General features: G+C 41.5%; 1 pseudogene; it reads left to right on the top strand.

Annotated features, from left to right (window-relative positions):
• The first annotated feature begins 12,258 nt into the window (after positions 1-12,258).
• LOC128526427 (uncharacterized) lies at positions 12,259-13,077 on the top strand (annotated as a pseudogene).
• The last annotated feature ends 12,518 nt before the right edge of the window (positions 13,078-25,595 follow it).

The raw sequence follows: 25,595 nt of genomic DNA, 5'->3' as shown, positions 1-25,595 counted from the left end.
CGTGTCCAGAGAGAGTTGAAAAGACAGCAGGAGAGAGAGGTCTTAGCTTTGTTTAAGAAAGAAGGAGAGGAACAGGTACGGAAGAAAAAGCAGATGAGGAAAAAGTCAAAAAGGTTAGACAGTGAAGCACGGAATAACCGAGAGGAAGCGTTAGTTACGCCTCCCCCATATGTGCAGACAGAAGGACAATTCCCTATGCTCAAGGGCATGGTGGAAGTTACTGGTGAAATGCAGATGGAAGGGCATGTAGATTTAGAAGAAGACTGCAAAGAGGCAAGTGTAAAGTCAAGAAAGAGGCAGGATAGGAGAATGGATAGAGAAGGCAGCACACCGTTAGATTGTTATAAGGAAGTAAGAGCAGACCTACAGAGAGTAAAGAAGTTATATGGGAAGGGGGATAAAATAGAGGAATCGGAAGATGTGCAGGGATGTGGAGAGAGGTTAGACAGGAATACTAAAACACCATCACAAGCAAGAAGTAAGATAAATACAACATTAGGAACTGGGGATAGACCTTTGTACAGTGGAGGGGATGACGGTGAGGAGAACTTGTCATTAAATATAGGAAGTTGGAGACAGGGAAGGGACACTGGTAGACTTAGAAACCTAGCTCCACAATTCCCAATTTTAATTAAAGGTGCACGAGGACAATATGTACCATGGGCAACTCAAGATCTCGAGGGGCTTGTCAACCGCCTCCCTAACATCCACGAGGGTGCAGGAAAATGGATCAAGGTCCTAGAAGAAGAGACCTCAGGCAGGCTTCTGTCTGTAGGAGATATAAAAGCTTTGTTGGCAAAGATTTTAGGAGGAGAAAAAATGGAAGAAGTCCTTCATTCCTCAGACTTAAGTGAGGCTGTGGATACATATCATATGGATGGAACTGTCTTTGATGCTTATCGTCCTTCTGTGTGGCAAGCCTTGCGTGCAGAATATCCAACTAGAGTCGACCCAAAAGCATTGAAAGGTGATCAGTTGGAAGAAACAGAGAATCCAACACTTTACATTCAAAAGCAGTTAAAGAGGTGGAAGCAAGAAACTGAAAGTGATCCTGAAGGAGATGCACTGTTGTCTACACTGTTCAGACAAACTATAGTAAATGCCATGCCTCAACCGGTGAAAAGTAAACTGGAAGACGTGGTCGGCTTAACCTCCAAATCACACAAAGAATTCTGTGATCATGTCTCACATGCTGTTGAACAGTATAGGAGAAGTGAACAAAAGTTGAAAGCTCAAGAAAAAGAACTGCAAAGAAAGCTAACTCAATTACAGCTGGAAGAACTAACAAAGAAAAATAAGAGAAAAGTCCAAGCTACCCTGGCAGCAGAAGAAGCAGGGCAGATGTCTGTAAGAGGGCCAAATCCTTCACCGAGGATCCAGCCAGCTACAGTCACCACGATGACAACACCAGCTGCATTTTCCCAAAACCCACACCAGATACCTGCACCTGTCATTAATGTGTTCACTCAGAAACCAGGGCAGAGGGAGTGGAGAACCAATCAACAACAGAAAGGACAAAGAAATAATCAGTCTAACTTTCCCCGAGGAGTCTGTTGGGGATGTGGACAGGCTGGACATAATCGATCAAGCTGCCAAACGCATCCATGGCCAGTGCCCACGCAGGGTGCGATGGGAGGAGAGTGGCTACAGCCTCCTCGAGATCAAGTTTCAGGCCCAGTAAACCCATGGGGAGGTCCAAAACAGGGGTATTAGGGGTGCCCAGAGAGTCCTATAGGGGAGAATCAGTTACCAATCTTAACAACTAATGCTGAACAAGAACCCATGTTACACATTGAGGTAGACGGGAAAAATACACCCATGTTAATTGATACAGGAGCAGTTTATACATGCTTAAATTTAAGTCATGCCTCACATCTCCCCTTGTCTGGAAAATTTGCCAAGACAGTAGGATTCTCGGGACAAAAGCAGTTAATCCCTATGACCGCTCCAGTCCGTCTGCAAACTTGCAATAAAAGTGTGACCATACCTGTATTAGTTTCAAGTCAGACGCCAGTGAATTTATTAGGTAGAGATGCATTATGTAAATTAGGACTTCAAATATGGTGTTCCCCAAAAGGTGTGTATGTTGACATGAAAGGTATTCAAAATCAAATGGTAATGACTGAGCCACAAGCAAATGTATATTGGATAGGACAGCTAGAGAGGGACGTAAATCAAATAATTAATAAGTGGGGAAAATTTATTAAAGCACAGATTCCAGAAGCACAAGTACCCACTGCGGCTTTCCACTGTACAATGATGTATGACCCAACTAAGAATACTGACATAGAACAAACATGGCTGAAAGAAACGAAAGAACACAAGGTTGAACTAATTACACAGCACATCATCATAGGTCGGCAAGGAGCTGCTGTCAGTGTAGATGTGTCTGATTTTGTAAAGAGGTGGTTCAATGTAACTAATTCTGTTCCTCATGTGACATTGTATGTAAGTCAAAATAGCAGCTCAAAGGATTTAGGCCCAATGATGAAGAAAGCAAAGGAAGTCCAGTGGGAATCAACAACAAATCCGTTAATTTTTCATTCTGAGGATAAAAATTATATCAAGATCTTGTGTGGTAATAGCTTAATTGGTACTCCTCAGGAAGTTGTAGTTAGCCACACGTCACAAACCCAAATGGCATTAGCATCCGAGGTAGTTGAGACGGTCGAAGATAAATTGTTTAGGGAAATGGAGAGTCAGGTCCCACCTGATTTATGGTCTCGTCATGATACAGATGTAGGCCTAATTAAATCTGCCAGCCCGATTCAAGTACAACTGAAACCAAATGTAAAATTGCCCAGAATAAGGCAATATCCTTTACGACCTGAGGCAGAGGCAGGCATAAAAACCACTATTGAAGGCCTTGTAAAAGCATCTGTACTAGAAGAAACAATCAGTTGTTGTAATACTCCAATTTTCCCGGTAATTAAGCCAGGTACAAATAAATGGCGTCTTGTGCATGACTTGCGTGCAATTAATAGTATAACAGAGGATTATCCAGCAGATGTTCCAAATCCACACACATTGCTAACCAATGTCCCACCCGAAGCCAAATATTTTACTGTAATTGATCTTTGTTCAGCCTTCTTCAGTATTCCAGTGGCGGAAGAGAGTAGATATTTGTTTGCATTTACATATGCTGGTAAACAATATACGTACCTAAGAATGCCTCAAGGTTACCGCCACGCTCCCCATATATTTAATCAGGTTTTGAAAGCTGATTTAGCAGATTTAATGATAGAAGGTAACCTTCTCCAGTTTATGGATGATTGTTTAATATGCTCGTCATCATTAGAAACCTGTCATAGAGACTCCATTAAAGTACTTAGTAAGTTAGCGCGAGGGGGTCATAAAGTGTCTAAAACTAAACTGCAATATTGTAAACCTCAAGTTGAATATTTAGGGCGGCTAATTTCACATGGTACAATAGCCATAGCGCCTACTCAATTAGAAGGAATAAGTAAAGCACCATTGCCACAAACAGTTAAACAGTTGATGACCTTCCTAGGCTTAACAGGCTTCAGTGCTGACTGGATTGAGGAATATGCGGTAAAAACAGCTCCACTGAGGGAGATAATGAGAGAAGAAGGCATGCAAAATCTAAGTGCTCCATTAAAGTGGAACACAGATGCACGGTTAGCATTTGAATCCATCAAAAAAGAAATGCAGACAGCACCTACTTTAGGTATACCTGATTATACCAAACCGTTCTATTTGTATGTGGCTAACCGAGCTGATGGATATGCCTCAGCTGTGTTGCTGCAGGAAAGCTGCAGTGGAAGGAGAAAGCAGCCCCTAGCTTACTACAGCACAAAGCTAGATAATGTAGCGCAAGGCTACCCACCATGCCATCAGCAGGGACTTGCAGCAGTACATTATGCATATAACAAAGCATCTAGATTGACTATGGGTTATCCAGTAACCATTTATACCCATCATAAAGTTGTAGAACTAATAGAAAAAGGGAAATTTGTTCTTACTCAAGCTCGCTTTCTAGCATATTCTTCATTGCTTACATATATATTACTATAAAAAGATGTGACACAGTTAACCCAGCTGAATTAATTCCTTTAGACTATGAAGGAGTGTCTCATGATTGTGTGGCAAATTCATTAGCATTTACTAGGTTACGGCCTGATCTTGAGTCTAAACCGATAGCTGAAGCGGAAGTCACTTACTTTGTGGATGGGTCTAGTTTTAGAGATCACATAGGAAGTCACACAGGCTATGCAGTAATAAGGAAGGATGGAGAAGACTTTAAACTGATCTTATCTCAACACTGTTCACAACCCTGTTCTGCTCAATTGGCTGAGCTAAAAGCTCTCACCGCGGCTTGCCAGCTAGCCAAAGGGCTAGTGGCAAATATATTTACAGATTCAGCCTATTCGCATGGTGTATGTCATCTGTTTGGAGCAGTGTGGAAGCAAAGAGGATTTAAAAGGAGTGATGGGACTCCCATCCAGCATGCTGAACAGATAAGTAAACTAATGTCTGCTATGATGCTACCAAAACGATTGGCTGTAATTAAATGTCAAGCCCATAAAAAGGGAAATGACTATGTCACTAAAGGTAATAACATAGCAGACTTAGAAGCAAAGCGAGCATCAAAGTGTCAACTGGCAGTACAGGTGCCAATAGTCCTTATAGAACCACAGCCCCAGTTGGAAGATATTATTCGGATTCAACAGCAAGCAGGTCCATACGAGCACTCAATGTGGCTCCAGAGGGGAGCCCAGAAGGATGCACAGGGTATTTGGCGTTCACATGAAGGTCTGATCATAGCATCCACAGCACTGTTGAACATTCTGATTTCAGATGCCCATGGATTTGATCATTGTGCTAGAGGAAAGGTAGTGAGAAAGATCAAGCAACAAGGGTATTGGTCTCCATATCTGCATGCTATGGTTGACGAGTTCCTAGCTTCCTGTGAGATATGTGCTAAGCATAACGTCAGAAAAGGAACAGCGACACCTATTGGCCATATACCGGTACCAGAAGGACCTTTTAAGCACTTGGTCATGGATTATGTGGACATGATAAAATATGCTCGAGGCAAAAGATACATGCTCGTAATAATTGATAGATTTAGTAGATGGGTAGAAGCAATGCCTTCCGCAAATGAAGGGGCCGAAACAGTTATCAAATTCCTTACAAGGGAAGTGATACCTAGGTTTGGAATACCGTCAGAAATCAGTTCAGATAATGGATCAGCGTTTATTCAGAAAACTGTAAAGCAAGTATCACAACAGTTAAGAATAAAACAAAGATTTGGATGTGTCTATCATCCGCAGTCCCAGGGTATGGTAGAAAGAATAAACGGCACTCTCAAAGCTAAACTTAACAAAATTTGTGCTAGTACAAAACTCAACTGGGTTGATGCTTTACCTCTTGCACTAATGAGCTATCGCATGCAGATTAACAGGAATACACACTTAACCCCGCATGAAATGCTTACGGGTCGACCCATGCCTGTACCATTCTGTAGAGGACCCTATAAAGGTCCACCGCTAGAACAATTACAATTGGAACTCAGATCATATATGAGGAAACTAACTGCCATACATAAAGCAATCTATGTGCAGGAAAAAAGCAAGGAGACGAAGGAAGAAAAAGACGCTCCGTGTCCCATCACTCCAGGAGATCAGGAGAAAGTGGCACGAACCCAGGAGGGAGGGACCATACACAGTTGTAGCTGCCACTCCCACAGCAGTCCAAGTGGAAGGCAAAACCACCTGGTATCATTTAAACCATTGCACAAGAGTCCCTAAAGTAAGTAAGGAAAAAGGTGCAGAAGAAGAGGACCCACCATCTGACAGTGACAACGTACAAGGTCTTGAAATCTGTGTGAAAGGTGGGGTGGAAATAAAGCAAAATCATGGGGAAAATAAAGGGGATAGCATACCTAATGGTCTTTATGTTCCAGATATTAAATCACCCAGTAGTCACCTCACCACTACTCAACTCCAGCCAGACTTCCCAAGAATTGACTTTACAGCAATTGACAGATGATCCAACGGTTCCTAGTACCAAAACTGTTGGCAGGAAAATAAAGGAGAAACTCTTGAACATAGCACACGGTAATGAGTGGTATAAGTGGGCTGCCTACACAGCCAAGGAAAATAAAATAACTAGTTGTTTATTTTGCACCCCATCACCATTAAGGAAAGTTATAGTAGTACCCAACCAATATGACTTTAGACATTGTGCAGGATTTGCCCAGCACTTCTGTCATCTGCATGCCTTCAGAAGACCCCTATGTCCAGCAGAATGTTTAGCAATATTAAGTAGTCCAGATTACTTCAATAGATACCATACACCCGAATGGGGAGAATGGTGTCAGCAATTAGATGTAAGACTAGAGATTAAAAAGATAGAGTTACCTTCGGAGTATGAAATAGATTATACACTTGAGTATGAATGCTTCAACAAAACAAGAGGAAATTACAGCATGGGAGAATTTCAGGGTAATTGCATGATAATGTGGCACCTAGACACGGACTCTTTTAGCCGATCTGACGTCCTTAAGAAGACTGTACTTCATGCAACAGCAACAGTGCATGCAAATATAAGTATAACGCATAGATGTAAGAACCAAACATTAATATTTCCACTTAAGTTCCGTTACGATGACCAATCAGTACCTGTAGCTGATTTTTTCTGGCTCTGTGGGGGAACACTGTTAAGGGCAACATTACCAAGAGATTGGAAAGGAATCTGTGCTAGAGTACAAATGATTCAAGAAATATCAATAACGAATTGGGATATAGAACAACCTATAAAGAGTGACTTAGAAGCCAATCATCGAGTAAAAAGAGCTTATCAGGCTGATCCCAATGTGTACATAGATTCAGTAGGACAACCCAGAGGTATACCTAATGAATTCAAAGCCAGAGATGAAGTAAAATCTGGATTTGAGTCTATTTTTATATGGATAACTCCTAATAAAAATGCTGAATGGATAAATTATCTTTATTATAACCAACAGCGATTTATTAATTATACTGAAGATGCTTTGGCTGCATTAGGAGAGCAATTAGTAGCTACCAGTACAATGACCTGGCAAAATAGACAAGCATTAAATTGGTTATTAGCTGAAAAAGGAGGTGTGTGCGTCCTGTTCGGTGATCAATGTTGTACATATATACCTAATAATACAGCACCTGATGGACCGTTTACCAAAGCCATGAATCAACTGAAAAATCTGGGACGTGAAGTAACTGAAAATGCTGGAAGGGATAATAAAATATGGGACTGGTTAGACCTAAAACTGGGAGCTTGGGGAGCATGGTTTGCTAAATTCGGTATGTTCTTGGGATTTGCTATATTAGTAGGAGGATTATTGTTCTGTTGTGTACTTCCTATATTAAAATCTTTGGTCATAAAAGCTACAGTCCAACAAATGGAGGTATTAAAATGGCAAGATGGAAAAATACCCCTAACCAATGATAAAGACATTTACAGCTCTGATGGTGATTCCCAAGAATCAGAAGAGGATTCCGGCACCTCGGACGAGGACGAAGAAGATGATTAATGATGAACCATGCCTTGGGTGAAAGCACTGGCCTGGCCTCTCCCCAAAAGGCGACCCTCTACGATGCGCAAAGTATCTGGGTTGAAGAGTATACTGTATTACAAGAAGACTGTTAAAAATTAGGTCTACTTTAAAATTGTACTGTGTTATGCATGTTTCATTTTAATTGTGTACATTATGTAGCGAATAACAGGGCTCCCATAGAGAGAACATTCAATGGATCACATTCCTGAACACCCTCTTCCAGCATGCATGGCACCATCCTGATAACCTTATCTGGTTTGCTATCTTAAGGGGGACGTCTGTAAAACTAAGAAACTCCACAAGGCCAGATGCTTTGAAGTAGACCCCAAAACTGAGGGTGTAAATCGGCGATCCGGTAAACAAAGAAGACAGCTTTACAGCTCCACCCCAAGCTGGGGAGGAAGAGGCCTCATCACACCTGGACAGTCTCTTGACCTCTGGAAGACATGCCTTTCCATGAACAAAGGCATACGGCATGGACACTATTTTAAACATCTTTAAAGTGTGCCAGTAGGGCAAAACGTATTTACATATATTTACTCAGTTCCTTTTATTCCTGTGTATATGTTTGATTAATCTGCATAACTTTAAAGGTGTAATCAGCATTTACAAACCTTTTTATTAGATAAAGGAAGGAATGAGTGGGAAAGATATGTAATGTTTGGTGTCAATCTCAAGCTGGCTTTATTTCAAGAATGTTGGTGAACATGGGTAATTGGTAGCATGAACAGAGCTCATGCAAAATTACTTTTTATAAAGTATTAAAAACTCCAACCGGATGGGTCACACGTGACAGCCGAAACACCTGGCTAATTTATGCATGGAAGGAGGAACCACGTGAGGTGTGGCTAAGCCCTGCAATCACATCCGATTGGATGAATCACCTGTGGGACGGACTGACCCCCAAGGGACAAAAACCCTCAGGAAGTCCACAGGAAAAGAAGAAGAGAAGTTATCATCACAACTACAACCTACAACATCTTCCAAGCAGCTCGGGCTTCCGCCCTTGCGGGCGCTGCGCCGCCGCTGCTGGCGTCATCCGCTCTTCAAGAACTCTCAACGAGACTTCGTGCCAGAACTCCAAGTCCCGCAACGAAGGAAACCTCAGGAGAAGTTCCAGAGCGCAGCCATCGGTAACCAGGCAACCAACGCCTCACCGAAGGGCTTTCCTGACTGACGTCATCTCTACAACAGCGCACCAACCAATCAGCAACGCCGTAATTCCCTTCGTTGGAGGTGAACCAAAGGATGAGAACGAAACGTAACGCAAGTAAACAAACAATGCTGCATACCTTGCTGAAGTTGGTGCTCGTTTCATAACTAAACCGTAAGATTGATCCCAAGACTCTGCTCTTGTGACTTTCGTTGATCTAGTAACCAGTACTAGAATAACTTCATTCATTTTCACTTGCCAAATTGTTTGTGTGTATGTGTGTGTGTGTGTGCGCGTGCGTTCAAGTAGTGTAGTTTCATGTATCGTAGATTAGTCAAATAAATTCTCGTTTCTTTATAAAGTACTGTTGTCTTGGTCATGTATTTTAAAGTCTAAACATTTGCCCAGATCGTGTTACCTTGCTCATAAATTGCTTAATACTAGATTTTGTGTTATAGCTGTTGGCCATGTGATAACCAGAACTGGTAAGATACACTAAATTGTGCTAAACGCTGAACCGGTAGTCAATATAGTGTACGTTATAAATTTTGATTCAATTAATCAAATTAAACCGAATCGTTAAAGATTCGATACAACTCTGACCCAGAGCTAAAAATTACTTATTAATGATGACGGATGCGTTGGCATTGTGTTCACATTAAAATGTCTATATTTATTGGTGGACAATGCAACCGTCATTCGTTGTCTTGATTATGTAAACCCTACGTATTAATGATGAAGAATGCCGGAAACTATTCATGGTCATTATTATGTTAAAACTCTACCTATACATAGTATTATGGTGGAGAATGCCGGCAGCTTTTCATTGTCATTATAACGTTAAAACGCTACATATATTATGGTGGAGAATGAAAGCGGGCATTGTTTGGCTTAAAAATCCATAAAACCAAGACCATTTACTGTATCTCTTCTATTGTCCAGAAATAGATTAGAGGCGGAGAAACAGATTTTTGCGATACTATATACGTACTTGCCTCGCGGCACACAACTGTGTGAATGAATGAAATGCAACACGAACTTACTTTCGTGATTGGATGGTTCAAAACCACCTTTAGTATTGTACTTTAACAGCCGCTATTTGTCCGACATTTAGTCATGTTAATGGTTAAAGTAAACTTGTAAAGACGAAGAAATCTCTTTACATTTTAATACTATAAAGATCGCCTGTTGGAACGAAGAAATCTTCCTTCACCGCGATAAAGATTGATTGGAGCGATGTTCCTCCTATCATCTTTTAAAGGCCTTCATAGCGAGCGCGAGATGCTTGTTCCATTTTCAAGCTTAGCTATATGTTAAAGTAAACTGCAGCTTATAATATTAAACTTGTACTGTAAAGACGAAGAAATCTCTTTACATTTTAATATTATCAAAATCGCCTGTTGGAACGAAGAAATCTTCCTTCACCGCGATAAAGATTGATTGGAGCGATGTTCCTCCTATCATCTTTTAAAGGCCTTCATAGCGAGCGCGAGATGCTTGTTCCATTTTCAAGCTTAGCTATATGTTCAAGTAAACTGCAGCTTATAATATTAAACTTGTACTGTAAAGACGAAGAAATCTCTTTACATTTTAATATTATTAAAATCGCCTGTTGGAACGAAGAAATCTTCCTTCACCGCGATAAAGATTGATTTGAGCGATGTTCCTCTTATCATCTTTTAAAGGCCTTATATTATCATAAAAACAGCGAAGAAACCCTGTTTTTAATTGTAAGTGTGTAGGCAGCGAAGAAACCCTGCCACGCATCTTTGTGCAGCTAATTTGCACAAACCCTGAAGTCAAATTAGTGTGTAACAAACAGCGAAGAAACCCTGTTTGTAATTCTTAGTGTGTATGCAGCGAAGAAACCCTGCCACACACACCTTTGTGCAGCTAATTTGTCTCAATAGTGAATCTGCCTGTGCGATGTTCCACTTGCAAATTTACTCTAGTAAAATGTGCGGTTAAAAGCCACGTTTGTTTTTGTGTTTAATGTCGGTATGTTTGTCTGACAAAGGGCTGAGATCCGCCGAGATCTCAGCAACATTGTTGTCTTAAATGTAGTACCAACTAATTTGTGTGCCCTACTTTAACGAGTGGAGTTGACGTCGTCCAGCTATAAGGAGCTAACTAGTGTTGTTCGGGTTGTTCATTGTTAAATGCGCTGCCATTGTCACTGACCACCCATAACTGTTGAACTAGCACGCTCGTTTAAGTGTACGTAACCATAGCGACGTAACCATAGCGACGACTGTGACCCGGAAACTCTAAACAACCTCTTCCGGGATAACCTTTAAGTGTGCAAGCGCAGTCCGCTCGCGCTATTTAATACCAGTTGTAAACAAAGTCTAGCATGAGCTAGGTCAGATAGCAAACCTAGCGCGTTTACATTGTAGCCTGTGTGCATGTAGCATCTGTGCTAGTAGCATTTAAGGCTAGCGGTTAGCACATAGCATCTTTTAGTTGTGAATGCACTGTTCGAAAGTTGTTAGTGGCCTAACCTCTTTACACCAAACTTTAACTCACACCAGTGGGTCTTTTTCCTTTTTCTCTTCTGACCCCCTCTTTATTACTTTACCTATACGTAATGGATTAAGCAAAATTACTTTCATTGATTTTGATGACATCCTGAAATGTTGCTCATTGTCTAATTGTTTTAATCTAAAACTTAAATTCAATTTCATAAATTATTACAGATTCGATGTTCATCATACACTGTAACTACTTATATGATTTTGATGATAAACATTTTTTAAAATTGATCATCGACTATCATTATTATTTTGAATTTCTTTTAAATTAAGTAATAAATTAGAAGTCCTGTCTCTAATTTAATGATAGACGATCAATGGAGTTAATAACAAATTGCTCCTACCAATTTTAGTGCTAATTAAGGCTCAATAATTAGCTATAATTTATCATTTAAAATTCAAATTTAAGAGCCACAAAAGCAGAGAACGGTAGAATTGTTACATATTGTTGAAGCATGAATTCTTAGGTTCAAATGCGCCCGACTCTCACTGTACCTTCCCTTTTCGTGCTGGGATCCTACCTAGCCAAGGTTAAAGCAGGTCAACTAGGAAACCGTCCATAAAATTTTGAAGACGCGTTTAAAAGTGTTTCAATCTGTGTATGGTTGTCAACCCTAATGCTGAGTTAACCAATACTGTCATTGTTATTGTTTCTTTCGCCTAAAGAAAATCTTAAATAACAATCACATACTGAGAAATCCCTATCTTGAAACCCCTTTACTTAGGAGCACCCTTCCAAATCAAACTTAATAAAAACAAAAGGGGGAGGGAAAAACAAAATTTGGTATTAAACTTATTCTGCCACAGAAATGCGGTTTCTGTTTGTTTTTCCTCAGCTTAACATTAGCTCTAACCTTTCCTTACACAAAAAAGAAACCTCCTCTTATAGGAAAGTAGAAAATTACCATGACTACTCTATCCCTTGCTCTGTGTTGTTGTTCTTTTTTGCATCGGTTCTCTAGCCATGCTAACTGTGTGTTCACTAGCTCTTCCCACAGAAACTCCCAGTTAGTAACATGCCCATCAGAGGACCACAGTTACAGAGAACCACACTCGGCAGTAGCCCACACTTACACATCTGTTTGCTGTGTCTGTTGTTTTTTTTTTTTTCTCTCTTGTTTTTCTGTTTTGTTTCTTTCTCTCACATCTGTGTCAGTCGTGGTTCTAGAACCCCAGCAAAACATGTCTCGCACCACAGACCTGTCAGTCGCTGAAAAGATCTGAAGACATGGCCAAGTGTTGCAACTGACAGCTTCCTACCTAAGGCTGCCGAAACACTGAAGTACCAGACGCCAGACCAGCTAGACGACAACTTAACGAGCCGTATGAGACAAGACCCGAGTCAGTGCTACAGTCCCAATGAACTGTCCAACATCACCGGCTCCTTAGTTCACACACTCATCGTCGCCCTCAAGCTGAGCAACAGGCACGCCGCCTATCTACAGCAGGAGCTGGCGTGTGCAACAACGCATCAAGCAACTGAACCTGGAAGCTCAGGAGCGACGGAAAGGGGGTGACGAGGTAGAGCAGGACAAAGTGGAAATCACTGTGCTGCAAGAAATTCTGGCAACTACTACACGTGAAAGTGAGCAAAGCAAGGCAAACTACGCTGATCTCCCCGACAGGCTGCAGTATGCAGGAGAACTACTAGGAAAGGCCACGTCTGACCCCAGGGGGAAAAATGGCAGAATTAAAGCCCTCAAAACTCACCTGGACAAGCAAGGAATGAGATCAGCTACCTCATGCGACAGCTGGACCATAGCAAAGAAGAGTCCTACAGCGTCACTGAGGAACTCAAGCCCGCCTGTGAATGGTGTGACCATCCGTCAAGGTAACTACGTGCACGCAGCTTACCCCTGTTGAGCAGGACCAGGTCCCCTGTTCTTGGACCGATACGTAGTGGAAGAAGCGACGGGCGGGGCGACGCATCCCCCAGCCCCCTTCAAAGAACCCTACCTCATGGCAGAACACCGGGAACCTGCTCGCTCCAGCCACAGAGCATCGCACGGCGCAGACCTTGACCAACTCGCCAGGCACCTTGATAAATTTATGCCACATCTGCCAGGCAGCCAAGATTTCCAAACTTATGTAAGAGAAAGTGATCCCCATCTAGAAAAGAGACTCCACATCACTGACCAAGGTAAGCTCTGGCTTCGAACAACATCCAGCCCTAAAGTGTGCAGCTACTGAAGTGTGCAGCTACCTAAAGTGTGCAGCTCACCCAAAGACTGACTACCATCTGCTCCGGGAAGCCCTCATCAAAGATTTCTGACCTCAATTCAGAACAATGATTCGACGAAGAAACTTGTCAAAAGTCTAAGCTAATCCAGCCCAAGCCCAAGCCACAAATGAGCTGAAGACATCACCAATGTCAAGACTTTTAAGAACTGATGAGAAGGATGATTAAAGAGTTGTTCCAAACTGAAAAGGGGGGGAAGAACAGACCACTGACACAGATCAACTGTCGTATACCTTTCACCACAGTAACATACTTTGGTCCTTCTAGGAAGGTACATACAGATATTTTATTCACTTTTGTAAACAAACACCTAATCACCCTCCTCTGTCTGCACTGCTAGACCCAACCTCTGGTAGAGAGGAGTTGCTCCACACATGCGACACTAGTTTAGTTTCCTCAATCTATTTGTGTCCTTGTGGCCCTTTCTCTTTGTGTTTGTCTATTTTTTTTTTCCCCTGCGTTTTCTCTTCCTTTGATCAGGGAATTATCTTAACCAAGCTTGAGTACAGCTCCCAAAAATTAGGTTGACTCTTCCCACCCAAAGTGAAAGTAAATCGTTGTCAGCCAATCGAAACAACCCGATTTGGGATAAAGCCTAGCCAAAAGCACCCCATGTCGTTTTAAGTGTTCGTAACCAGACCATACGAGGTAACTAGGTTATGCACCATGATTCAGTTGGTTATGGAGGTGTTGTTTGTGTCTTGTGTGTGCCTGTTCTCTCTCTCTATTTTTCTACTTCCAGTGCCCGCTGATGTTCACGAATGGAACTTCACCGAGCAAAAAGGGGGGTATGTAGCGAATAACAGGGCTCCCATAGAGAGAACATTCAATGGATCACATTCCTGAACACCCTCTTCCAGCATGCATGGCACCATCCTGATAACCTTATCTGGTTTGCTATCTTAAGGGGGACGTCTGTAAAACTAAGAAACTCCACAAGGCCAGATGCTTTGAAGTAGACCCCAAAACTGAGGGTGTAAATCGGCGATCCGGTAAACAAAGAAGACAGCTTTACAGCTCCACCCCAAGCTGGGGAGGAAGAGGCCTCATCACACCTGGACAGTCTCTTGACCTCTGGAAGACATGCCTTTCCATGAACAAAGGCATACGGCATGGACACTATTTTAAACATCTTTAAAGTGTGCCAGTAGGGCAAAACGTATTTACATATATTTACTCAGTTCCTTTTATTCCTGTGTATATGTTTGATTAATCTGCATAACTTTAAAGGTGTATTCAGCATTTACAAACCTTTTTATTAGATAAAGGAAGGAATGAGTGGGAAAGATATGTAATGTTTGGTGTCAATCTCAAGCTGGCTTTATTTCAAGAATGTTGGTGAACATGGGTAATTGGTAGCATGAACAGAGCTCATGCAAAATTACTTTTTATAAAGTATTAAAAACTCCAACCGGATGGGTCACACGTGACAGCCGAAACACCTGGCTAATTTATGCATGGAAGGAGGAACCACGTGAGGTGTGGCTAAGCCCTGCAATCACATCCGATTGGATGAATCACCTGTGGGACAGACTGACCCCCAAGGGACAAAAACCCTCAGGAAGTCCACAGGAAAAGAAGAAGAGAAGTTATCATCACAACTACAACCTACAACATCTTCCAAGCAGCTCGGGCTTCCGCCCTTGCGGGCGCTGCGCCGCCGCTGCTGGCGTCATCCGCTCTTCAAGAACTCTCAACGAGACTTCGTGCCAGAACTCCAAGTCCCGCAACGAAGGAAACCTCAGGAGAAGTTCCAGAGCGCAGCCATCGGTAACCAGGCAACCAACGCCTCACCGAAGGGCTTTCCTGACTGACGTCATCTCTACAACAGCGCACCAACCAATCAGCAACGCCGTAATTCCCTTCGTTGGAGGTGAACCAAAGGATGAGAACGAAACGTAACGCAAGTAAACAAACAATGCTGCATACCTTGCTGAAGTTGGTGCTCGTTTCATAACTAAACCGTAAGATTGATCCCAAGACTCTGCTCTTGTGACTTTCGTTGATCTAGTAACCAGTACTAGAATAACTTCATTCATTTTCACTTGCCAAATTGTTTGTGTGTATGTGTGTGTGTGTGTGCGCGTGCGTTCAAGTAGTGTAGTTTCATGTATCGTAGATTAGTCAAATAAATTCTCGTTTCTTTATAAAGTACTGTTGTCTTGGTCATGTATTTTAAAGTCTAAACATTTGCCCAGATCGTGTTACCTTGCTCATAAATTGCTTAATACTAGATTTTGTGTTATAGCTGTTGGCCATGTGATAACCAGAACTGGTAAGATACACTGAATTGTGCTAAACGCTGAACCGGTAGTCAATATAGTGTACGTTATAAATTTTGATTCAATTAATCAAATTAAACCGAATCGTTAAAGATTCGATACAACTCTGACCCAGAGCTAAAAATTACTTATTAATGATGACGGATGCGTTGGCATTGTGTTCACATTAAAATGTCTATATTTATTGGTGGACAATGCAACCGTCATTCGTTGTCTTGATTATGTAAACCCTACGTATTAATGATGAAGAATGCCGGAAACTATTCATGGTCATTATTATGTTAAAACTCTACCTATACATAGTATTATGGTGGAGAATGCCGGCAGCTTTTCATTGTCATTATAACGTTAAAACGCTACATTATCCAACTAGCATAAGCCTAGAAAGTCACTGTATTGATTGCATTATAAGTCATGTTATAGCTTATGGAAAGTATGATGTCATGGAGGTCAGTCTTTTACTCTTGTCCTAGTTGTCAAAAGTAAGGAAAGAGACGTTTGGCTGATACTCCCCTAGAGTGCGAATACATAGGTTGGTTATTGATAAAATCCAGTGATTTGATTAAATCACCAGATTAGTGTAAGAACAACTAACACATGGATTTGCACTCTAGATTAAACAATTATTGTGGGACTTGTAAGTCCCAAAGGGGGGATATATGGTAGTAATTTCTATTTAAGTTTATGTGAATTTACTCACTTTTAGGTACCCATCAGAATATAATGGTCATTTTCTGTAGTCAATTTGAGAAGTGCTTGCCTAGGAATCCAAGCTATACATAGGATGGGGAATTGTACGTGCAAAAACTAACCATATAAGGCCTCCTGGAATGTGCTTGCCCAGGAAGGTGAGGTATACATAGAACGGGGGAATTTAAAGAAACCCACCTGTTGTAAAACACCACTGTATACAGAATCAGCTGCATTGTATGGAGTATTTAAAGGGAAGAGCACTCAAAGATCGGTGTGACACTGCAGTCTCCCCCGGCCGTTATTGCATGATAAATAAAGGTCGTTATCTTCTGAAAACCAAAGCCTGAGTCTTCAATTAATTTCCACGACACGTCCTGTCCATGCGGTGAACCGAGAAGAACTCGGCCGGCTGGATGGCGTGGTCCGGCACCGCTGGGTTCAGCCATGTCTCGGTGAAGCAGAGGAGATTGCAGTCCTGAATGTCTCTCTGGAACTTTATCCTGGCCCTGAAGTCATCGAGCTTGTTTTCCAGTGACTGGACGTTGGCGAGCAGGATGCTAGGCAGAGGTGTGCGGTGTGCACGGGCTCTCAGCCTGTTTCTGACGCCGGCTCGTTTCCCTCGGGGCCACCGCTTCGCGTTGCGTCCTTTGTTGTCCCTCAGGATCTCACTCGGCCAGCTCGGATCCGGAGTAATTACTGATGTAATGCTTTTCAAAAACATGGTATTGTGTAGAAAATGCATTTAGCATTTGTAAATTATCCTAAAAACTTTTAGTGTACTGTTAATACATTTGCAATACTGTAGTATAGAAGGTTGTGTTACTGTATGATACAATAAAGTATACTTGTATTACCAACAAAGGTACTTTTTTAGTATTTGTAATTGACCAGAAATATAACAGCATGCTACTGCTGCAATAAGAATAGACTTGTAGTATATTAATCATGTATGTGTAATACAGTAAAAATAGTACACACATAGTCATATACTTTAAGTGTACTAAGTATACTTAAAGTGGTTTCACTTTAGTACACAAAAGTATACTTAATACACTTAAAATTGTGCTTTTGTACAATTTAATTACAACTTAATAAATACACTTAATTAGTGTTCAAAGTTGTTCCAAAATAGCAAACTTCAAGTATACTAGTCATTAGTCTGGCTGCAAGTACATTTAAGTATGCTTTGGCATGCTGGGATTTAGTATACTTAGCATACTTTTTTTTTTCTTACGGGGCTTAGTCTCCTGGGATAGGCTCCAGGCTCCTTTAAGCCCTTAACAGAGAGAAGATGGGTGAATGAATGAATGAATGTATTAATTTATTCATTCATTCACCATGCATTGGTACTCTATCCAGGGTGTACTTTTCCTCATGCCCTTAGTCTTCTGAGATAGGCTCCAGGCTCCTTTAAGCCCTTCACAAAGAGAAGATGGGTGAATGAATGAATGAATGAATGAATGAATTAAGTAATTAATTAATTCATATTTTTTTTATTTCACATCATGAACAATCTTATAGGCATTTCACTGCATGACATCCTATATAAGGTTGTGTATATGACAAAAAATAGTATTTGAAATAAATATCATTTATCATGGTTTTTAAAAATATCAACCCACCTACAGTACATGTCAGCAAACAGGCAGTTACCCACAACTAGTTGAAATTAGGCACTGGGATTTTTTCCCCAAAAAGAATTATTACATCTTTTTCTCAGCCTTTGTTTGGGAGAAACAAATAGACACACTCCCCATCCCACACTCTCCACACTAGCACTTTTATGTGAATATTTAATAGATTTAATTCTGATGGTTTGCTATAAAACAAGTTCCCTTTCAAAAGCTACAGTCGATGCTGCGTGCAAACGCTATGGGAACATCTTTTTGTGTTACCGGTTGTGAAGCATGTGTGTATCAAACACGTCACATTTTGGCTATATATAACCTCGGTCAGGTAAAGTCATCTGATAAAGTGCACCTGCAGGTTATAAATAGGAGTGAACCGGAAACATCCTTAGATCTTTTTGTCTTCAGTTCTGCATTGTGTTTGCGTGTGTGTGTGTGCAAGCGAGTTTAAAAGTGTTAACTCACCGATATGGCGGAGTTTGTTAGGGGATCCATACCTCCGTGTGATAGATCTCTTCGGAGCGCGATCTCCACACTTTTTGTTTTGAGTACTTCGCACGTGGCTCACATTCTTTAAAGAGAAACTGCGAGCCATGGAATTGCCCCTTTCTCTCGCGCTCTTTCCAGATCAGAAAGTTTTCCGTCCACTTCTCAAGCACGCCTCGGCGCTTCTTGTAAATGTTTACCCGTTTCCGAGGACATGGAGGAGTTACTGCAGGTAACTAATGTATGCGATTGAGCGATAGCATATCGTGATCGCAGAAGCGTGATTTCCCCAAGCGCTCAAAATTAGATAACCGGTTTCTGACGTGTAGCCGGGGGGAGGAGCCTCAGTGACACTCTTTCTCTCTCTCTCCCTTTTTTTTGCCAACCTCTATGACCAGTTAACTCTTTCAAGGAATTCGCCTTATTCATCCCATGTTTTTCGTGCCATCAACTTTGATTTATTTGAATATCGTTGATGCGAAGGCACGAGGTTATATGATGATGCCTCAGATAAAAGAGACGCTTGCGGGCTATCTCCCTCCTGGGACATCATCCTCCCTGAAAAAGCCCACACTTCCCACCAAGCCGCGTAGACTGACATCTTCCCTGGTGGGAAAAAGCTTCCAGGCAGCGGTTTGAACTGCTGAAAGACTTGAGCAATGGCGGGGCTATTGATAATAGGGCATTTATAGCTAGGCCGAGCCAGGCTGCAATGGTGTCCACCGCCGCGATCAAGAGTCGGGACTGTCGGCCACTCAGTCCTGACCAGGTCTGGCTCTCGCGAGGGGCGAAGCACAGAAGGAGAGTGTGGTAAGCCGGTCAACCCCTCTTAGACTGGGGTGGGCCTCGCCGCTCTTCGCAATCCACCTTAAAGAGGCCGGACCTGCGCACTGTTATCTTCTCAAAGAAGAAGTCCTGAGGCTCATGTGCCCAGGACCGTAGGTATGGCATCCCCCGGGGATGGGCGCATACAATTTTTTTTGAGAATAAAATCTTCTACCTGGCACTCCCAGGAGGCCTGTGTTTAAGCCCGCCGCCACTGGAACACTGGTCTCCAACAAGATGTTAGTCGTTCGGTCACTTCCTGCCAGGTTTCAGGATGCCGAACATCTAACAACCCCCTCCCCCATCTAGCTGAAGTACCAAAACTTGTGCCCCTTTCGGAGAAGTTGTCAGCGTGGAAGCTACTGTCAGGTATATCTCCTTGAGTATTAAGAACTGTACAGAGGGAACCTACAGGATTCAGTTTGCACATCGCCCTCCGCGTTTCAACGGCATGGTCCCCACAAAGGGCACACCTGCTGACTCTGGAATTGCAGACTTTGCTGGGAAAAGAGGCCATAGAACATGGTCCCCTCCCAGACAGAGAGTCAGGCTGCTACAGTCAGTTTTTTGGTATTAAGAAAGACGGAGGGGCTGCGTCCAATTTTTAATCTTCGCAGGCTGAACTGTTATCTCAAAAAGTACAGGTTCTAAAATTTGACTGTCAAATTATTGTTTTCAAATACAACCTGAGGATTGGTTTGTAACAATTGACCTGAAGGACACATATTTTCATATAGAAATATTGCCACAACACAGGAAGTTCCTGAGGTTCGCTCTCGCGGATCAAGCTTACCAGTATCAGGTCCTTCCATTGGCCTAGCTCTGTCACCCGCAGATATACAAAATGCATGGATGCAGTCCTGGCTCCTTTACGTGTAGCGTTTTAACGTAGTAATGACGATGAATAGCTTCCGGCATTCTTCAGCATTAATACATAGGGTTTACATAATAAAGACAATGAATGACGGTTGCATTGTCCACCAATAAATATAGACATTTTAATGTAGATACAATGCCAACGCATCTTTCATCATTAATAAGTAATGTTTAGCTCTGGGTCAGAGTTGTATCGAATCTTTAACGTTCAGTTTAATTTGATTAACTGAATCAAAATTTATAACATACACTTTATCGACTACCCGTCAAGCGTTTAGCACAATTTAGTGTATCTTAACAGTTCTGGTTATCACATGGCCGACGGCTATAATACAAAATCTAGTACTTAGCAATTATGAGCAAGGTAACACGATCTGGGCAAGTGTTTAGACTTTAAAATACAGGACCAAGACAACAGTTCTTTATAAAGAAATGAGAATTTATTTGACTAATCTACGATACATGTAACTACACTACTTGAACGCACGCACGCGCACACACACACACACAAACAGTTTGGCAAGTGAAAATGAATGAAGTTATTCTAGTACTGTTTACTAGATCAACGAAAGTCACAAGAGCAGAGTCTTGGGTTTAATCTTACGGTTTAGTTATAAAACGAGCACCAACTTTAGCAAGGTATGCAGCTTTGTTTGTTTACTTGCGTCATGCTTCGTTCTCATCCGTGGGTTCACCTCCAGCGAAGGGAATCACGGCGTTGCTAATTGGTTGGTGCGCTGTTGTAGAGATGACGTCAGTCGTGAAAGCCCTTCGGTGAGGCGTTGGTTGCCTGGTTACCGATGGCTGCGCTCTGGAACTTCTCCTGAGGTTTCCTTCGTTGCAGGACTTTGGAGTTCTGGCACGAAGTCTCGTTGAGTGTTCTTAAGGAGCGGATGACACCAGCAGCGGTGGCGCGATGCCAGCAGCGGTGGCGCAGCGCCCGCAAGGGCAGGAGCCCGAGCTGCTTGGAAGATGCTGTAGGTTGCAGTTGTGATGATAACTTCTCTTCTTCTCTCTACTACTGTGGACTTCCTGAGGGTTTTTGTCCCTTGGGGGTCAGTCTGTCCCACAGGTGATTCATCCAATCGGATGTAATTGCAGGGCTTAGCCACGCCTCACGTGGTTCCTCCTTCCGTGCATAAATTAGCCAGGTGTTTCGGCTGTCACGTGTGACCCATCCGGTTGGAGTTTTTAATACTTAATAAGAAGTAATTTTGCATGAGCTCTGTTCATAATAACCATTACCCATGTTCACCAACATTCTTGAAATTAAGCCAGCTTGAGATTGACATCAAACATTACATATCTTACCCACTCATTCCTTCCTTTATCTAGGTCAAGAGAGCGTCCAGGTGTGATGACTCCCCCCCCCAGTTCGGGTTGAAGCTGTAAAACTGTCTTCTTTGTTTACCGGATCGGCGATTTACATCCTCTGTTTCGGGGTCTACTTCAAAGCATCTGGCCTTGTGGAGTTTCTTAGTTTTACAGACGTCCCCCTTAAGATAGCGAACCAGATAAGGTTATCAGGATGGCGCTATGCATGCTGGGAGAGGGGGTTCAGGAATGTGATCCATTGACTGTTCTCTCTATAGATGCCCTGTTATTCGCTACAACGACTTCAAAGCATCTGTATTTTGAATTACTGTACATAGACACTGTCTGATTCTGGCTCAGTCTTAAAAGCTAGCGCTTCGACATTGGCATGTCGTCCTAGCTCATCTTGATTCTTTAGGACTGAGACTTAACGGCACAAAAAAAGCATTCTCTTTCCTGCTCAGAACGCAAAATATTTGGGTGTCACGTGGGATTTGATCGCAATGCGGGCACAGCTGTCTCGTGCGCGTGTTAAATCCATTTTTAACACCTTAAAGGAAATCAAGCTAGGCCAGAAAGTGACTGTTCATCACTTTCAGAGATTTTTAGGTCTCATGGCAGCTCGTCTGTGGTGATACCTTTGGGCCTTCTGAACATGAGATCGTTTCAGTTGTGGCTAAAAGCCAGGGGATTTTTACTTCTTTCAAGAGAAGTAGAGATCTGCAGGCTTTGTCAGTCTACCCATCCTGCCTAGAATTTGCCCCTGGGATAGTCAAAGCTATTCTGCATCCTCACACGAACTTCTTCCGGAAGTTCCATTCTCGACCATGCACCCAGTTTTCCTCGAAGCCTGAGTGGCGTGAGTCAGAGCAGCCTTTTTTTATTCCAAACGCTGTCACATCGGGTGAGAGATGCTATTGCCCTACTGTAGCCTACGAGGCGCGTGGTCACACTTCGCCTCTAGGAATCAGGGCTCATTTAACCAGGGGGATTGCCTCATCTATTGCGCTGGCAAGAGGTGTCCCCTTGCAGCAAGTATGTAATGTGGCAGGTTGGTCCTCTCCGCACACATTTGTCAGATTCTATAGATTAAATGTTCATGCTACTCTGGGCTCACGGGTCAGCCTCCCAGAGCTAGGTCTGAGACCTCCTTGGCTATTGTGTGCACACACAACACAACCTTCGGGGTCCAGGCACTTGCAGTGTGGCGGCGTTGGTATTCTCGTTCCCATAGCGTTTTCAGGCAGCATCGAGTGTAGCTTTTGAAAGGGAACATCTCGGGTTACTTTGCTGTAACCCTGTTCCCTGAAAAACAGGAACGAGATGCTGTCCGGCGCTGGAGCACTGGTGGCGTGACTGGCCATCCTTTTAGACAAAAATTGACCTGAAGATGTTTCCAGTTCAATCCTATTATGTTTATATATACAGGTTCTTCTAAAAAAAATTGCATATTGTGATAAAGTTCATTATTTTCTGTAATGTACTAATAAACATTAGACTTTCATATATTTTAGATTCATTACACACAACTGAAGTAGTTCAAGCCTTTTATTGTTTTAATATTGATGATTTTGTCATACAGCTCATGAAAAATCGGAGCAGAAACAAAGGTGTTGCGTTTATATTTTTGTTGAGTGTATATGTTGGTTAAATATACAGTGGTGTGAAAAACTATTTGCCCCCTTCCTGATTTTTTATTCTTTTGCATGTTTGTCACACAAAATGTTTCTGATCATCAAACACATTTAACTATTAGGCAAAGATAACACAAGTAAACACAAAATGCAGTTTTTAAATGATGGTTTTTATTATTTAAGGAGAAAAAAATCCAAACCTACATGGCCCTGTGTGAAAAAGTAATTGCCCCCTGAACCTGATAACTGGTTGGGCCACCCTTAGCAGCAATAACTGCAATCAAGCGTTTGCGATAACTTGCAACGAGTCTTTTACAGCGCTCTGGAGGAATTTTGGCCCACTCAGCAGAATTGTTGTAATTCAGCTTTATTTGAGGGTTTTCTAGCATGAACCGCCTTTTTAAGGTCATGCCACAAAATCTCAATAGGATTCAGGTCAGGACTTTGACTAGGCCACTTCAAAGTCTTCATTTTGTTTTTCTTCAGCCATTCAGAGGTGGATTTGCTGGTGTGTTTTGGGTCATTGTCCTGCTGCAGCACCCAAGATCGCTTCAGCTTGAGTTGACGAACAGATGGCCGGACATTCTCCTTCAGGATTTTTTGGTAGACAGTAGAATTCATGGTTCCATCCATCACAGCAAGCCTTCCAGGTCCTAAAGCAGCAAAACAACCCCAGACCATCACACTACCACCACCATATTTTACTGTTGGTATGATGTTCTTTTTCTGTGTTACTTTTATGCCAGATGTAACGGGACACTCACCTTCCAAAAAGTTCAACTTTTGTCTCGTCAGTCCACAAGGTATTTTCCCAAAAGTCTTGGCAATCATTGAGATGTTTTTTTAGCAAAATTGAGACAAGCCTTAATGTTCTTTTTTGCTTAAAAGTGGTTTGCGCCTTGAAAATCTGCCTTGCAGGCTGTTTTTGCCCAGTCTCTTTCTTATGGTGGAGTCGTGAACACTGACCTTAATTGAGGCAAGTGAGGCCTGCAGTTCTTTAGATGTTGTCCTGGGGTCTTTTGTGGCCTCTTGCTGGAGTCCCAAAGCTTTAGTAATGGCTTTATAAACTTCACCAGACTGTTAGATCTCAATTACTTTTGTTCTCATTTGTTCCTGAATTTCTTTGGATCTTGGCATGATATCTAGCTTTTGAGGTGCTTTTGGTCTACTTCTCTGTGTCAGGTAGCTCCTGTTTAAGTGATTTCTTGATTGAAACAGGTGTGGCAGTAATCAGGCCTGGGGGTGACTACAGAAATTGAATAGTTAATAGTTAACTGTTAATAGTTAACAGTTTTTGATGAGCAGAAACATTTAAGTGTGACAAACATGCAAAAGAATAAGAAATCAGGAAGGGGGCAAATAGTTTTTCACACCACTGTATGTGCTCGGGTTACTAAGCTTCTGATTTCAAAATTTACATTTTTATCATTTTTTTTGAAAAAACTGGAATGAAAGAGATGGAAAGTTTCCTTATTATAACATGCCCTGTATGGTTTTTAATCGCTCAATACATGATTTTTAATGCTATTTTACAAATGGAAAATACGAATCGAATAATTTTATTTGGATTATTTATTTGTTTATTTATTTTTACATAAAATCTAAAAATTAAAACATTGTAGAGTTATTAAAAACAGTGTAGAGTAATTGTATGTAAATCATAATATATGTTGTAATTAATAACAATACAACGCATGGTATGATAAGAAAAATCTTATTCCAGGAATTAAAAACAGTAACAATGTCAATTTTATAATGGAGAATCCAAAAAATTTTAAATTTACACAAATTTAGAAGAGGCCTGAAGCAAGATCAAAGATATTTAAAATATTATTTAAATATTATTTTTTTAAAAATTATTGATTAAATGTGCGCTGAAAAAAAAAAAACAGTTGCCACCAAAAATTTAACAGATGAGGACTCATGTCTGGATAAACCCCCAGGTGGGAAGACACTACTTTGTGTAGTTAAGATTAAAGACAAAAATAAATAAATAAAATAAACGTCAACAACTTCCACCAAAGTCTCTGAAATGCAGAGTACAGGATGCGTTACACAGCCGCGATATATTATACTATAACCATATTATACCAACAAAAGAAGTGTCTTTTTTAGTTATTCTGATGTTTTATTCTGAAAGTCTATTTTCCAAGTTATTTTTATATTTAAATTTTGATGTATTTAAATGTAACTTTTTTTTAATAATAACAATAAAACGATACAAACATAAGCTATATAACAGTTCATTCTTTCTACAAATAAAATCGTTAGCTAGTGAACTTAATTAGCTGGTCTAAATAATAAAAATGTTTTTACAAGCCCTTGAGCTGTTGTTAGTGCTTGTTTGGCTGTTGCTGTTTTTCCAGACGCATTCAT

Source organism: Clarias gariepinus, chromosome 6, assembly GCF_024256425.1.
Source record: "Clarias gariepinus isolate MV-2021 ecotype Netherlands chromosome 6, CGAR_prim_01v2, whole genome shotgun sequence".
Lineage (NCBI taxonomy): Eukaryota > Metazoa > Chordata > Actinopteri > Siluriformes > Clariidae > Clarias > Clarias gariepinus.
This window is presented reverse-complemented; position numbering and strand designations above follow the sequence as displayed.